The sequence below is a fragment of the Cupressus sempervirens genome, chromosome 6 (assembly GCF_028749045.1).
Source record: "Cupressus sempervirens isolate cs-2001-9-10 chromosome 6, ASM2874904v1, whole genome shotgun sequence".
Lineage (NCBI taxonomy): Eukaryota > Viridiplantae > Streptophyta > Pinopsida > Cupressales > Cupressaceae > Cupressus > Cupressus sempervirens.
In genome coordinates, this window is record NC_143123.1 from 73,524,590 (window position 1) to 73,540,035 (window position 15,446).

Genomic DNA, 15,446 nt, shown 5'->3' on the forward strand with positions numbered 1-15,446 from the left:
AATTGAAATATAAATATTTCACATGAAACACAAATATTCACACAATATTTTGGTCTTACAAAAAAAACTTGGGTAGAGGGAAAAACTATGGTGGTGATGGTACCCACAACTCCTCATTGCAGAAATAAGGTGCCCATTTAAGAGCTCTACATAAATTTCATATTCTGAATGACTTCACTATTTTAGGAGTGACAGATGCCTTGTTATAAGTATCTAGAGTCATGTTAAAGACTGCTCTATTAAGAAATTCTATCCCACTCATACAATGTTCACCCAGTTAAGGGATATATAATAAGTTTATTCCAGAACTTCAATGTCCTATAAAGACTACTTGATCAAGGAATTTTTGCTAAATTATTAGAAATAAATCAACAAGATTTTTTTGCTTGTAATTTCTTTCTCCTAAAGCTTGTTAGATCCACTTACGCTCACTCTCTATTTTGCAATCTTTGTTCTTCTCTCTCTAGTTTTTGGTAACCTGCAGAGCCTTCACACAAAAAAAAAACTATTAGATACTTCTCACTCTTGATCATTCTTATGTCTCCTCTCATCCTTAGCACTTCCCTAAACCTAATTAGGGTGCCATAATAATTCTTCTCAAATCTTCCATTAACCATTTTGACTTTGGATATCATCCTCCATTGTTTGTTCTATCATCCCGATAAACTTTTATTTCCATTCCTTCAATTTTATACATAAATCTCTTTACATTTATCTATAAACTATTTTGAATAATTCCTTGATATGTTTCCTTCATTTTTTCATTTGTCTAGTTTAGTGAATCCTTTTCTATGAAGATTATATCTTAGATTTGTCAAATAATTATTTTATTTACCGATAGAGCTCTTTTGGTCTAATAATGCTTCCTTTGTACGTATTATCTATGTTCATATCTTATACACTGAAAACTTTGTAGTTATATGATATCTCTCTTTCATGTCTTTTTCAACAATTACTTTTGTCATCTGAGAAGACTTATTTGTTCACATATAACTCTTTTGATATTTGCCTTATTTATGTGATTTTCCAGCAATGACAACCATGTCAAAATCTTCATTAATAATTTGCAGAGGATTTTTTCAAGTAATAGTTCCATTAAATTAGATCATTTATCTAGTTTTATTTTTTACCATTGTAGCTATTTATAAGCTCTTAACCATGTATGCTTTATTATAAGCATTTATAAATTATCTAACAAGGTACCTCCTAGAATAAGTATCATAAGTCCTCTCACAAGGTATCTTTTACAAGCTTATTATAATCCTAATAGAATATCAACATTCCTAACTAGGTGCATTCTTAGAAAGAATAGCTATAAACTTTAACTCGGCAACCTTTTATTTGGTACTAGGTATATTACTCCCAACATGGTTTTCATCCTCTCACTAAGGGGTTTCTACATACAAACGTCCATGTGTCATTGATGTATGAATTCTTATGTGAGCTTTCAAGGTTCTACTATATTACTTTTGTCATTACACTATTATTTAAGCAATTGGTATTCAAGTTAATTAAATTTATAGCTCATCTAATCGGTTTGAAACTTAGTATTGATTCACCCCCCCAATACTAGTTTTGGACAATAATATTTTTAAAAATATATCCACCATCACAAATATAGAAATATCGTTACACCTTTCTGTCTTGGTAATCCCAAAAAAAATCCTTGTTAATTTCTTACCAAGGCCTAATAGGTACAAGAAATGTTGTATATGTATCTCACATTCTGACTACTACCTTTAGCAAATTCATAGATTTTGCAACTTTGAACAAATTTATTGACAACCTTATAAATTTATAGCCAATAATACTTTTCACTTATCAAACTTACTACCTTGGAAATGCCAAAGTATTTGAAAGTCCTTTACTTTGTTTTGTTTTAATCAAATTGTTAGAAATATTTAGGTTATATATTGGGGGGGTCAGTACCTCAAAAAATTCACTGTTTTTCCCTATAAAACTCAAATGTTAAATATCCTTATACTGATATCTATCTTTATTATTACCAATAACTACTATAACTATACCTAATAGTAAATAACTTGCAAATTAATAAATTTACGTAAAAATAAAAAATCACACTTTACACAATATTTTGGTCTCGCAGAAAGCTCTTGGTTAGAGGGAAAAAATGTGGCAGGGATAATACTTGCAACTCATCATTGCAGTAATAAGGTTCCCGATTAAGAGCTAACATTGATGTCATCTTTTGAATGAATTCACCTTGTTAGGTGTGACCAATACCCTGTTAGAAGTATTGAAAGTACTACCAAAGTCTACCTTGTTAAGAGATTTTATCCCACTTTTATAGTGCTCACCTAGTTAAAGGATTTACAATTAGTTCCTAAATAGAACTTCTAAGTCCGGTTAGAGGCTTCCCTATTAAGGGATTTCATAATCTTGTTGCTAAAATGTTAGGAATAAATCAAGAATAATTTTGAATAGTAAATGCTTTCTCCTAAAGCTTGTCAAATCCTATTTCTCTCTTCGTCAATTTTTCTCTTCAATTGATCTCTAATCTACTTGATTTTTCCCATATCTTGTTCAACTTCACCTATCTCCTTCTACATTTCATAAAAAAACTCTCTTTTCTTGATATCTCTTTTTCTTATGCTTTCTTTTGCTAGGTGTGTTCCTTCCCTAATTAGGGTTCCTCAAATATTCCATAGATCGTTCATCACTCTTGATGTCATCTCTAATTCTAATATATTGTTTACCTTTCATTGATAAAATTTTTTGATAACTTTTTGGATAATCAATCCTTTACGATGACAACTTTCCCCTTGTTTCGATTGTGCTTCTTCATTTTTCGATACCTCTTCTCTTCTTCATTTCTTCATTTGATGTTATTTTCCAACAATGAAAACCTTAATAAAAATAATCATTTAGTAACCTATGGAGGGTTTTGTCAAGTAAATCAAACCCACAACACCCCCCCCCCCCCCCCCCCCCCCCCCCCCCCCCCGGCATTGATGGAAAAACCTTTCTATCATCGTTCTTACTGCTCTCCCTTTGATTCAACTTATTCTAAGGTATATTATTTCAATAACTAGGTTCATGCAACCAAAAATTAAGAATTATACATTTTTCCGTCTCAAAGACTCATTTAGATATCAACCTAGGAAATGGAACTTGAAATGGAGTAATATATGTGCACCAAGAACTAACTGAGATCACAACCTTAAAATTATATAGAAAGAAAATGATTACTAAAAAGTAAAGTATTAGGAAATGAAGTATCATAAGTACAAAACATGTTTTAAAAACTAATCCTAACGAAATAATTAGGTTATAGTACAACTTGTAGAAAATATACCAGAGATTACCCTATTCTTCATTGGTTGTAGGAACAAACATAAAATCATATTCCAATGACTTTAGGAATAGAAAATTGTCAAGATTGATTAAAACTATTGAGAAGTAAATTACCTACACAACCAGAACTAATGAGATTCCCCTCAAGTGGATGTCATCGAGTGATCTTCCTATTGAACTTATATACAAGAAGATGAAGAAACATTTTATTTAATGAACTTAGTTACATCATAACAGAAAGCCAAACTATATATTTACGAAATAATAATAACAAGATTAAAATACTTATAAGTGAACTAACTCTTGAGAGGAACAACTAAGTCTTATTTATAGAAGAAGATCCTAATTACTATTAACTACTTGATTGACTCCACTCTCAACAAACTATCCCAAGATTGAATTTATTGGAAACATGAAAAGGGAGGAGGTTGTGTATGGGCATAAAGAAGTAAACTCAATCCCACCTCAAAGAATATCTAGTACAACAAATCCTACTATAGTTATTCAACTATCAAGCGAACATGCTAAAGGAAGAGTTATTACATAGAACAAGAGTTGGAAGTTTTTAATCTTTTGAGTTCTTGAATATGCTCAACAATTAAGCAATTGGCTATAGTTTCTTCCATGCTCTAAGCTTCATCCTTAACTACATTAATATATTATTGTGTACAAAAGACTAAATTATATATATGCATATTCAGAATGACATTTATTTAACCAAATACAAACTTTTTCCATAGATCTAAAACATAGAAAATTAATATTATAAAAGGAGCTATAAAGGTTCTAAGGATAATTCATGTCCCAAGCTTAACAAGTCTTACTGAAACAACATAAATGTGTGAGAAATATGTTCTCTTTACCCTTAATAAAACATCAAAAGTCTCAAAAAGTATTAATGAAAGGAACCATTATTTATGCTCATTAGTCCTATCAAATGTTGATAGAGAACATTGTTGATAGAGAAAAAGGTTTTGAACTACAAATTATCAGGATAGAGGTGTACAATGTCTACAATAGAGATGATTTCCTATTAAACCTAAAATACCACACATGTAATTATATGAATTCCTATTAAAAGTATATACACTTCCTACTTTTATACTTGCTTTTATGTTATTATATTTGATTTGATGCAAGAGCATCCGGAGGTATAAGGGAAATCCTTTGCCACCCAAAAAAAATACTTAGACTTAGTTTCTATTTCATGTGTTTTCATTTCTGGATACCCATTTGGGTCAAATAAAGGTTCCAACTCTCACAGTTCCACTATTTTTTAAGCACCTTGGGATACGTGTAAATGCTAGAAAGATAGGATTAAGTAATTAAGCCATAATTATGGTGAGTTAGAAGGTGTAAATTGGAGGGATGATTTTAATTGTAATTTATAACATTCTAGAAAAAGAATCAGGTCAAAAGGCCCCACAGTTAGAAAGTTATTGCAGTTTTTTAGTTTCTAGAGACCTCCTAAGAATGCTTCAAAGTCAGGTTTGAGGTGCTAAATGACCTCATATGGGGCCAAAAAGTGGGGGACAAGCAAAGCTGGTCTATAGGGCTATAGAGCATTCTAATAGCTTTCCAAAAATGTAAATGGTTTTTCAATCGGAGCTATGATTCAAAAGTTATGCCTCCCGAAAGTTCGACTACCATTTCTGGATTCTTCTAATTTTGTGCTAACTTCTAATGCGACTTCTGGAGCTTTTTATTTTGGCGGTGGATGCCAACTAGCACTTTCTAGAATGTATTCCTAATCCTTAAACCTTTGGGGTCTATTTAAGAATATTTCTGTCTTTGTAAAAGGCAGTTCAGAGTGGAGTTTGAGAGAAGGTACTGGGAGAAGAAATTATCTCCAGATTTATACTATTGTAAGCCCATAGGAATGTTTTGGAGTCTGCTTTCTCTGCACTAAGTGTATTGGCATATTTTCATAGTTAATAAAGTTTTCCCTTTCTTTTTGTGTCCATTTTGTACTTGGGTTGTGTCTCCATCAAGTGGTATTAGAGCGAGGTTTTTCTGAGTGTGTAGATAGAGTGTCGACTATGAGGCAGTTTGCACTAGGACTATGTGGTTGTGGGTTTGAGTTAAGAAGATGCCTCCATGAAGAGAGCGAGGTGGAAGGGACAGAGCTATTAATCCTGAGGAGGTTAGAGCCCTCCAAAGGCAGGTTCAAGCATTGTAGGAGGAGCTCTTTAGAGGAACAAATGTTGTTGCAGGCGATGAAAGTGAGGATGACAATGAAGAAGAAGACATTGGACACGAAGGGGAAGTTGAAGGGGAATTTCTGAATCAGGTAGAGGAGAGGATTTTTAGGGCCATTACTAAGTTTGGAAAAAGACCTACAATTGATGTGGGTGTATTTTCAGGAAATCTGAAACCAGATGAGTTGATCGACTGGATCAATAAACTAGAGGAGTACTTTGAGTATGAGGATATCAGGGATCTAGATAGGGTTAAGTTTGAAAAAGGCCAAATTGAGGGGCCATGCCAAAATCTAGTGGCAAGAGGTTCAATTGGAAAGAAATAGAATAGGAAAGGAGAAGATCACAAGGTGGGATCGCGTGGTGGAAAAACTAAAGAAGCAGTTCATTCCTATTGACTATGAGCTTGATTTGTTTAAGAAGATGCATGGGTTAAAGTAAGCAGGAAAATTATTCCAGGAATATATGGAGGAGTTTTGTTGACTTTTGATTAGATCAAGGCATGCAGAAGCAAATAAGGAGAAGGTTTCTCGTTATATCAATGGGTTGTGACCTAGCATCTAGGAGGAATTAAGTTTGGTAAGAATGACCAGCATTGAAGAGGCATACTAGTTTGCCTTGTGAGTTGAGGAGAAGCTAAATAAAAGGTTTGAAGGGATACAAAGAGGGCATGGTCAAGGAGGAAGGGGTAGTAGTAGGTCATCTGGAGGCCGAAATGAGACCCAAAAGAAAAATGAAGATGTGGGTACTAGCAGGAACCAGAGGAACGACGATTTCAACTGCTCCCATGATCAAAACTTTGGAGATCAGAGAGGAAGAGGTAGAGGACATGGACAAGGTTCAGGAAGAGGAGGTTTCCATGGTACCTATTTCTATTGCAATGAAGAAGGTCATCGTGCCTTTGAATGCCCTCAATGACAAGGAAAGACAGATAGGAGAGCTGAGGGACAAGCTAGGGTTGCTCATGTGGATGAGGATGCACACTCATTACATTCAGAGGATGCAAAAAGAGGAGAGACATTAGTAAATGAAAGGGTCCTACTAAGTGGTGAGATTCAACCAGGACAAAGGAGGAGTCTATTTCGTACCAGGTGCAAGTGTTAGGATAAATGTTGTGATGTGATTGTTGATGGTGGTAGCACTAACAACTTGGTGTCAAAGGAGATGGTCTCTAAGCTGAAGCTCAAGAGGGAGAAACACCTCCAACCATATTGGATCACTTGGGTGAAGGATGATCATAAGGTCCTAGTAAGTGAACAATGTTTAGTGAAGTTCAAAATTGGGAGCTACCATGCTGAAGTTCTCTGTGATATTATTCCAATGGATGTCTTCCATCTATTGTTGGGAAGACCATGGCAGTTTGATAGGCATGCAGTACATGATGGTCATGCAAACACATACTCTCTGACAAAGGATGGAGTTCACCACAAACTGAAGCCCATGATAAAGGAAGGCGAAAAAGTATGCAACAGTGCTAGGATTTGTCTTGTTGATGGAAGAAAGTTTTTGGATGGCATGAAACATCAACGTATGTGTTATGCTTTGATTCCTAAAAAAGATAAGGAGGGTAGTAGTGAAATACCACTTGAAGCTTTAGATTTATTAAGTGAATTTGGAGATCATATCATCTCTGATAATGTTTTAGAAGGATTGCCACCAGTAAGGCAAATCAATCCTCAAATAGATTTAATCCCTAGAGCTAGTTTGCCTAACAAGGCTGCTCATAGGATGACTCCTACTGAAATTGAGGAGCTAAACAGATAGGTTCAGGAGCTATTGAGGAAGGGTTTGATTCAAGAGAGCTTGAGTCCATGTGCAGTACCTACAATACTGATACCAAAGAAGGATGGAGAATGGAGAATGTGTATAGACTCTCGAGCTATAAATAGGATAACCATCAAGTATCAATTTACTTTGCCAAGAATGTACGATCTTATGGACTACTTAAGTGGAGCTTAGTGCTTCACAAAGATAGATCTCAAGAGTGGCTATCACCAAATACAGATATGAGAAGGAGATGAGTGGAAAACTACCTTCAAGACCAAGGAGGGTCTTTATGAGTGGCTAGTCATGCCCTTTGGATTGACGAAAACCCAAGCACCTTCATACGGCTTATGAATGAGGTACTTAAGAAGTTTTTGGAAAAATGTGTTATTGTCTATTTGGATGATATTTTAATTTTCAGCAAGACTTTGGAAGAACATTTATTGCATATTCGTAGTGTCCTTGAAAGGCTGAGGGAAGAGAAACTGTTAATTAATCTAAAGAAGTGTAGCTTTTCTTAAAAAGAGTTAGTATACCTGGGGTTTGTTGTATCACCTGAAGGTCTCAAAATCGATCCAAAGTGTTAGAATCTGAAAAGATTAACAACCCAGAAAACTAGTGCAAAGAGTAAATATCTAAACTATGAATGCAAATGATACAAAATCAAAATAGCATCATAGAGTTAGTCTCCAAGAGAGTAATGCAAATGCTGGAAGCAAAATAGCATTAAGAGGATGCAAAAACAAGAGATATCCAAATACAAGCCAGGTAGCATGCTTATGTAGGCTAGGAAGAGGGAGGAGGTGGCAACACCAACCAATGAGGAGCAACCATATATCAGAGTAAAGATAGCAAAGTATCTTCCCAAGATAGCTAATGGATGCTCACATGTAGGAACGTGACACCTCACAACCATTCACCTAATAAGACATGCTTTATTAACCTAAGCGAGATTATTAAAAGTGTAGGAAAAACCTAGCAAAATAAGAAAAATAAAAAACTACACTAACACCCCCCCATAAGCAAAGCTTAGGTGGATGTAGAAATGGGTCCCAGCAAGTCAAGCTTGATGAGGTACCCATGTACATAAAATTCTCCCAAGAGAGAGAGAAAAGAGACTCCCCAAAGAAAATTAGGACTCCAAGTGAGAGGAAGAGGCCCCCCCAAAAGATGAAGCATCCCGCACCTCTAGCAATGCTTGCGAATTTTGTCCGGTAGATCCACTTACATCGAACAAGTTTTCTTCCCTTAGGAAAAGGGACAAGATCCCAAGTGTGGTTCCTCGTCAAGGAACTATACTCTTCCTGCATAGGTATATCCCACTCAAAAATACTAGAAGTCTCATGAAAGGACTGTGGATTTGAGATAGTAGCAATAAAGATATGTAGAGCATCTTGGAATTGTGAACGAGTCTGCTTGGTGTTTGATGGATCCCCAACCCAATCACCTGCAAATTGCAAGGTCTGTCTAGCCCAAAGTGGACTAGAAGATGGAGAATCTAGAGGAGAATCATCAACTTGTAAATGATGATTAGGAGAGGAAGGAGGTGAGTCCTCTGAATCACTCTCTATATCAGAAGTGGAGGTAGAAGACTGTTCAAGTGAATTGGACCCATTAAAAGATCTATCATGTATTCCAAGTGACTCCAATGTCAAAGTAGAAGGCAATCCTGTGACCATGCTCTGCTAGTTAAGCTGATGCAAGTAGTGGAAGTTAAGATGGCCAAACTGCTCATGCCATAATCTGCTCAAATGATTAGAGTGAGCGAGTGAAACAGTCAAAAGAGGATCAGGAACAAAGTGAGAAAACATATAGAGTCATGACTGATGATCTGCTCTCCCAACTGCAACTGTAGAATCATTGTGCAACTCACGTATCTCCATTGAATCAGGAGTGAACTCAACCTGCTTGCCTAAACCTTTGTGAGTGATCTGGTGTACCGATAGGAGATTAGTTGACAATGAGGGTACATATGGAACATCATGGAATGTGCCATCCCCCACATCAACAGACCCTCTCCCACACACCTCAATAGGAGTGTTATCACCCATCAAAATAGAAGGCATAGTACACGGCTCCAAAGGTGCAAGTTCTTCCTTAGATGAAGCCATGTGGTGTGAAGCACTCAAATCAAGAACCCAAGTGGATGGTGAGGAAGCAACTGCAAAAAGGGCCTTGCCCTTTCCTTTCCCCTTGCTGTTTTCTTTTTCCTTGTTAGACCCTTCATTAGAACTTTGTTTGATAGACTCAGGAACACTGATATTATTCTTCTCAAGAATGTATGTCAAGTGATCAAGTTGTTTCTACAAATATTTATGTTCATCATGACTAGATCTTTTACAATAGGCACATTTGACCTTTTCTTTCTTAGGCTTATCGCCCTTGGAAGATGGTGTATCAATAGTTGCTTTTGAAGAAACTGATATCTGATCCTTCTTCTCCTCGCTATTCTTTTGTTTCTTGTGCTTACTATTGTTGTTACTACTTTGTCCTTATTGTTCTTTTGTGTCTTGGTTGGCAACCAAGGCATGTGACTTAGAGGACTTAAGAGTGCCCATCTGGATTAGCTTGTCTTGTTCTCGAGTGAGATTGACAGCAAAATCATCTAAAGATGGCATGGTGAATTGAGTACCAAGTGCACCCTTAGTAGCATAGAAGGTAGAGACAAACACAGAATATTCTGAACTTAGCTTAGAGAGAATACTGAGAATCAATTGTTCATCTTTCTTTTCAATTCCACATTGTTTTAACTGTAGCCTTAGTGATTTCAATTTGGTGAAGAAATCTTGGATTGTGTTGAAATTTCCTGGACTTAAACTAATTAATTCATTTTCCAACATATGACCCCTCATTGAATCTTGTGTGCCAAATAGTGTCTCTAGCTTTGTCCATACTTCATTTGGTGTATCCAAAGACTCAATGTGAAATAGTGAGTCAGGAGAAACATACAAACACAATGTTCCATATGCCTCATCACATTTGCTAAACCATTTAGGCTTGTCTTCATCTTTAGCAGGTTCAGTTTCAAGTCCCATAGTTATCCTATTTAATCCAGCTTTCTTTAAGTGAATTGTCATGCATGATTTCCACTCAAAGTAATTGTATGGAGTTAGGATGGGCATATTTGTTTGATCCATGATGAAGAAATGCAGAGAAGAAATGCTAAAAAGAAGAGAACCCAACCACAACAATGCCCCCACCCTCTTTACTCAATCAAAGAACCCCCCCCCCCCCCCCCCCCCAAAGAAATATGATTTAGCACTTTATTTTAGTGCGTTTACAACTACCACTAGAAAGAAATACTTAGTGGTCTTGATTTCAATGCATTACAAACCCTCATGAAGAGCATATGCTAAAAGTGAAACTTGGGAACAATAATCAAAGAAACAAATAGCACCACTACGATCTACTCAAAAAATTATGCACTTTCAAAAAATGAGTTGCCTCGATATGAGGTCGTATGAGAAAGTTATGATCCTCTGAAGTTTTCAAAACGAGAACTGTGCATAGTCACGGTTGAGAATCTGCAATTTCTGAAGAATTCGTGCATGAAAATCAAAAGACAACTCCACTAGTGGATAGAGCACAAAAAAATAGCCAAGTTCATAGCAAGAATCATCAAAATCGGAGTCCATATGAGCAAGAACGAGACATTTGAAAACTGCATTCAAATCTGCAACTGCCAATGGAGAGGGGTATGGCTGTAGCTTTGCATGCTCGATTCTGCAAAATATACAACTAGCATGTAAAATCTAAAAGATACCCAAATGGTTTTTCGGGGCTGTGAACAAAACCCAGAAAGCGTTTTTCATTTTGATGTATAGAAAATGTTGCTGTAGTGTAAATTAGACGCCTTTAACAGTAAAAAATGGCTCCAAAAATCAAAAAATGACCCCAACAACTAGAATATGACATGCAAATGTTGGATCAGCTTCCTAAGTCCATCAATGGCATGCTGGAACCTACAAAACTGATTGAAAACTCCAAATATGCAAGTTGGTTGTCAGATTTGAGATTGAAACCCCAGAGAAAAATCGTTTTTGTCAAAACTTTTTCGATTCTTAAGATCATCCAAAGATGCAAGAGAAGTGCATACTTTGTTTTTCAAAAAACTACAATAAAGTTTATTAGCCCCCCCCGAATCTCTCAAATAAGGAAATTAAAATCTACTCTTGCACACAGAAAAGCTCTGATACCGTGTTAGAATCTGAAAAGATTAACAACCCAAAAAACTAGTGCAAAGAGTAAATATCTAAACTATGAATGCAAATGATACAAAATCAAAATAGCATCATAGAGTTAGTCTCCAAGAGAGTAATGCAAATGCTGGAAGCAAAATAACATTAAAAGGATGCAAAAACAAGAGATATCCAGATACAAGCTAGGTAGCATGCTTATATAGGCTAGGAAGAGGGAGGAGGTGGCAACACCAACCAATGAGGAGCAACCATATATCAGACTAAAGATAGCAAAGTATCTTCCCAAGATAGCTAATGGATGCTCACATGTAGGAAGGTGACACCTCACAACCATTCACCTAATAAGACATGCTTTATTAACCTAAGCGAGATTGTTAAAAGTGTAGGAAAAACCTAGCAAAATAAGAAAAATAAAAAACTACACTAACACAGAGAAGGTAAAAGCCATCTTGGAATGGCCTACTCCAAGGTCTGTTACTAAGGTAAGATCATTTCATGGTCTGGTTAGTTTTGATAGGAAGTTCATTAAGAATTTCAGTGGCATATGTGCACCCCTAACTGACACAATAAGAGGGGATAGAAAAAAGTTCAAATGGACTGCGATAGCTGCGAGAAGTTTTGAATTTCTGAAGAAGAAGGTGACAGAACAATCTGTGTTGGCACTTCTTGATTTTAGTAAGGTGTTCCAGGTGGATTGTGATGCTAGTGGCAGTACTATTGGGGCTGTATTGAGCCAAGAAGGTAAGCCTATTGCATATTTTACTGAAAAATTAAATAATGTGAAGAAGAAGTATTCTATTTATGATCAAGAGTTCTATGCAATAGTTCAAGCCTTAAAGAAATGGATGCATTATTTATTGCCAAAAGAATTTATTTTATATACTGATCACTAGGCATTACAGTACCTAAATAGCCAAGGTAAATTGAACCAGAGGCATATGAAGTGGGTAGAGTTCTTATAGAGCTATACATTTGTGTTGAAGCATATAAGTGGAAAGTCTAATAGGGTTGTGGATGCATTGAATAGGAGGCAGTTGTTACTTACAGTAATGTAGGTTGAAGTAGTTGGGTTTGATGAACTCAAGAATTTGTACCCTGAGGATCCTGATTTCGCTGACGTGTGGAAAGCATGTGAAGAACCTGTTGCTGTAGACAGAACCAAGTGGCTAGACTATTTGATTTAGGATGGTATGTTGTTTAAAGGCAGTCAATTGTGCATTCCAAGGAGTTCCATGAGGGAAAATTTGATTCAGGAGAAACACAATGGAGGGATGGCAAGACATTTTGGTTGAGATAAGACCATTTCCATTCTTAGAGAACATCATTTTTGGCCTCAAATGTCACAGGATGTGAAGAAGTTTGTACAGAGTTGTCAAGTTTGTCAAGTGGCCAAGGGATTTAGTCACAATACTGGACTATATTAGCCATTTCCTGTTCCATCAATGCCATGGGAGGACATAAGTATGGATTTTGTTCTTGGATTGTCGAGGACACAAAGTGGTAATGACTCAGTATTTGTGGGGGTTGATAGGTTGTCCAAAATGGCACATTTCATTCCATGCCACAAAACTCATGATGTCGTCCATATTGCAGACTTGTTTTTTAGAGAGGTGGTGAGACTACATGGTCTCCAAAGGAGTATAGTTTCTGACAGAGATACTAAATTTGTGGGGTATTTCTGGAGAACATTGTGGAAGAAGTTGAGAACAGACTTGAAGTTCAGCTCTACACATCACTCGCAGAATGACAGACCAACATAAGTGGTAAATAGAAGTCTTTGCAATTTGCTGAGATGTTTAATTGGGGATAAGCCCAAGGGATGGGATTTGATTCTACCACAAGAAAAATTTGCTTATAATAACTCTATAAATAGGAGTATTGGTAGATCACCATTCCAAATTGTATATGGAAGTAGCCTAAGAACTGCACCAGAATTGAGGAAGATGGAGCAAGGGGAGAGAACAAGTGCTGAAGTAGAGAATTTGCTGAACATATCAAGCACCTACATGAGGAGGTCTAGGCACACATTATCAAGATGAATCAACAGTATAAAGCTAGGGCTGATCAAAGGAGAAGACATAAGAAGTTCCAAGTAGGGGATCTAGTCATGGTACACTTAAGAAAATAAATATTTCTAGTAGGTACTTACAACAAGCTGACGATGAAGAAATTTGGCCCCTACAAAATTCTAAAGAAACATGACTCAGGAAATGCATATGAGGTGGAGTTGCCAGATGGAATTCACATTTCTCCTATCTTCAACATTGCAGACTTAACATAGTATCATGATGATGGTGCAGATGAGGGGTTGATGCTGGAGCCATGCCCAATTCTGACTTCTAAGAAGGAGGAGATATAAGAGATTCTGGATAGTCATGTGGGCAGGAGTATGAGAAATAGGAAGTATGAAGAGTACCTGGTTAAGTGGAAAGGACGACCGATAGAGGACTCAACTTGGATATCAGCAGCAGAGGTTTCCAATTTGGGATTTCCTCTACCATCCATAAACTGACAGGGTCACTTTTCAATCTACCTTGGGTGTTTGATGCAGGAGCATCCAGAGGTATAAGGGCAATCTTGTGTCACCCAAAAAAATATACCTAGACTTAGTTTTTGTTTCATGTGTTTTCATTTCTAGATACCCATTTGGGTCAAATAAAGGTTCCAACTCTCACAGTTCCATTATTAGTGTTTTGAGTTAGAGTTTTTAAGCACCTTGAGATACGTGTAAATATCAAAAAAATAGGACTATGTAATTAAGCCATAATTATGATGAGTTAGAAGGTGTAAATTGGAGGGATGATTTTAATTATAATTTAGAACATTCCGAAAAAAGAATCAGGTCAAAAGGCCCCACGGTTAGAAAGTTATTGCAATTTTTTAGTTTCTAGAGACCTCCTAAGAATGCTTCAAAGTCAAGTTTGAGGTGCTAAATGACCTTGTATGGGGCCGAAAGGTGGGAGATGAGGAAATCTAGTCCATAGGGCTAAGAGCACTCTGAGAGCTTTCCAAAAATGTAATTAGTTCATCAATCGGAGCTACAGTTCAAAATTTATGCCTCCCGAAAGTTCGGCTACCATTTCTAGATTCTTCTAATTTTGCACTGACTTCTAATGCAACTTCTGGAGCCTTCGATTTTGGCGGTGGATGCCAACTAGAACTTTCTAGAATGTATTCCTAATCCTTAACCCTTTGGGGTCTATTTAAGAACATTTTTGGCATTGTAAAAGGCAGTTCAGAGTGGAGTTTGTGAGAAGGTACTGCAAGAAGAAATTATCTTCAAATTTATACTATTGTAAGCCCATAGGGCATGTTTTGGAGTCTATTTTCTCTGCACTAAGTGTATTGGCATATTTTCATAGTTAATAAAGTTTTCCCTTTCTTGTTGTGTCCATTTTGTACTTGGGTTGTGTCTCCATCACGATTCCACTTTGAAATTATTTTTCAATGAAAGTTGTTACAACCAAAAACATATAGAATTCCCACTTTTGTACTTACACTTTTTATATTTAACTGTCATTTCATCCTTTCTTTTCAAAGAAAACCATTACAACCAATTTTTTCAATGCATTCCAAATTTAATAATGCATCAATGATCTTTGTGATCTTTGTGTTGCTAAGAAAAATAAAATTTCACTGATTACTTTATAATAGTTGTAAATATAATTTTTAGAAGGATATTCTTTTTGAAATGTGATCAACATAAATTTGATATTTTCTCAATCTCTTGGGTCCTTGAGGTCCATGCAAGGGTAAACTCTATATGTTTTATTTCTCAAAAATAAAAACTTATTATACACACAATTGGACTACTAAGATGCATCAAAATTCTTGGCAAAATTCTTTCTTACTGATCAATAAGGTGAGATTCCTTCTTCTTAATTTGGCCAATATATTAAAAATACTAACTATATGCACAAGAGTGCATTCCGAGCCCATTTCATAATGATAACACCACCAAGATCTTGAG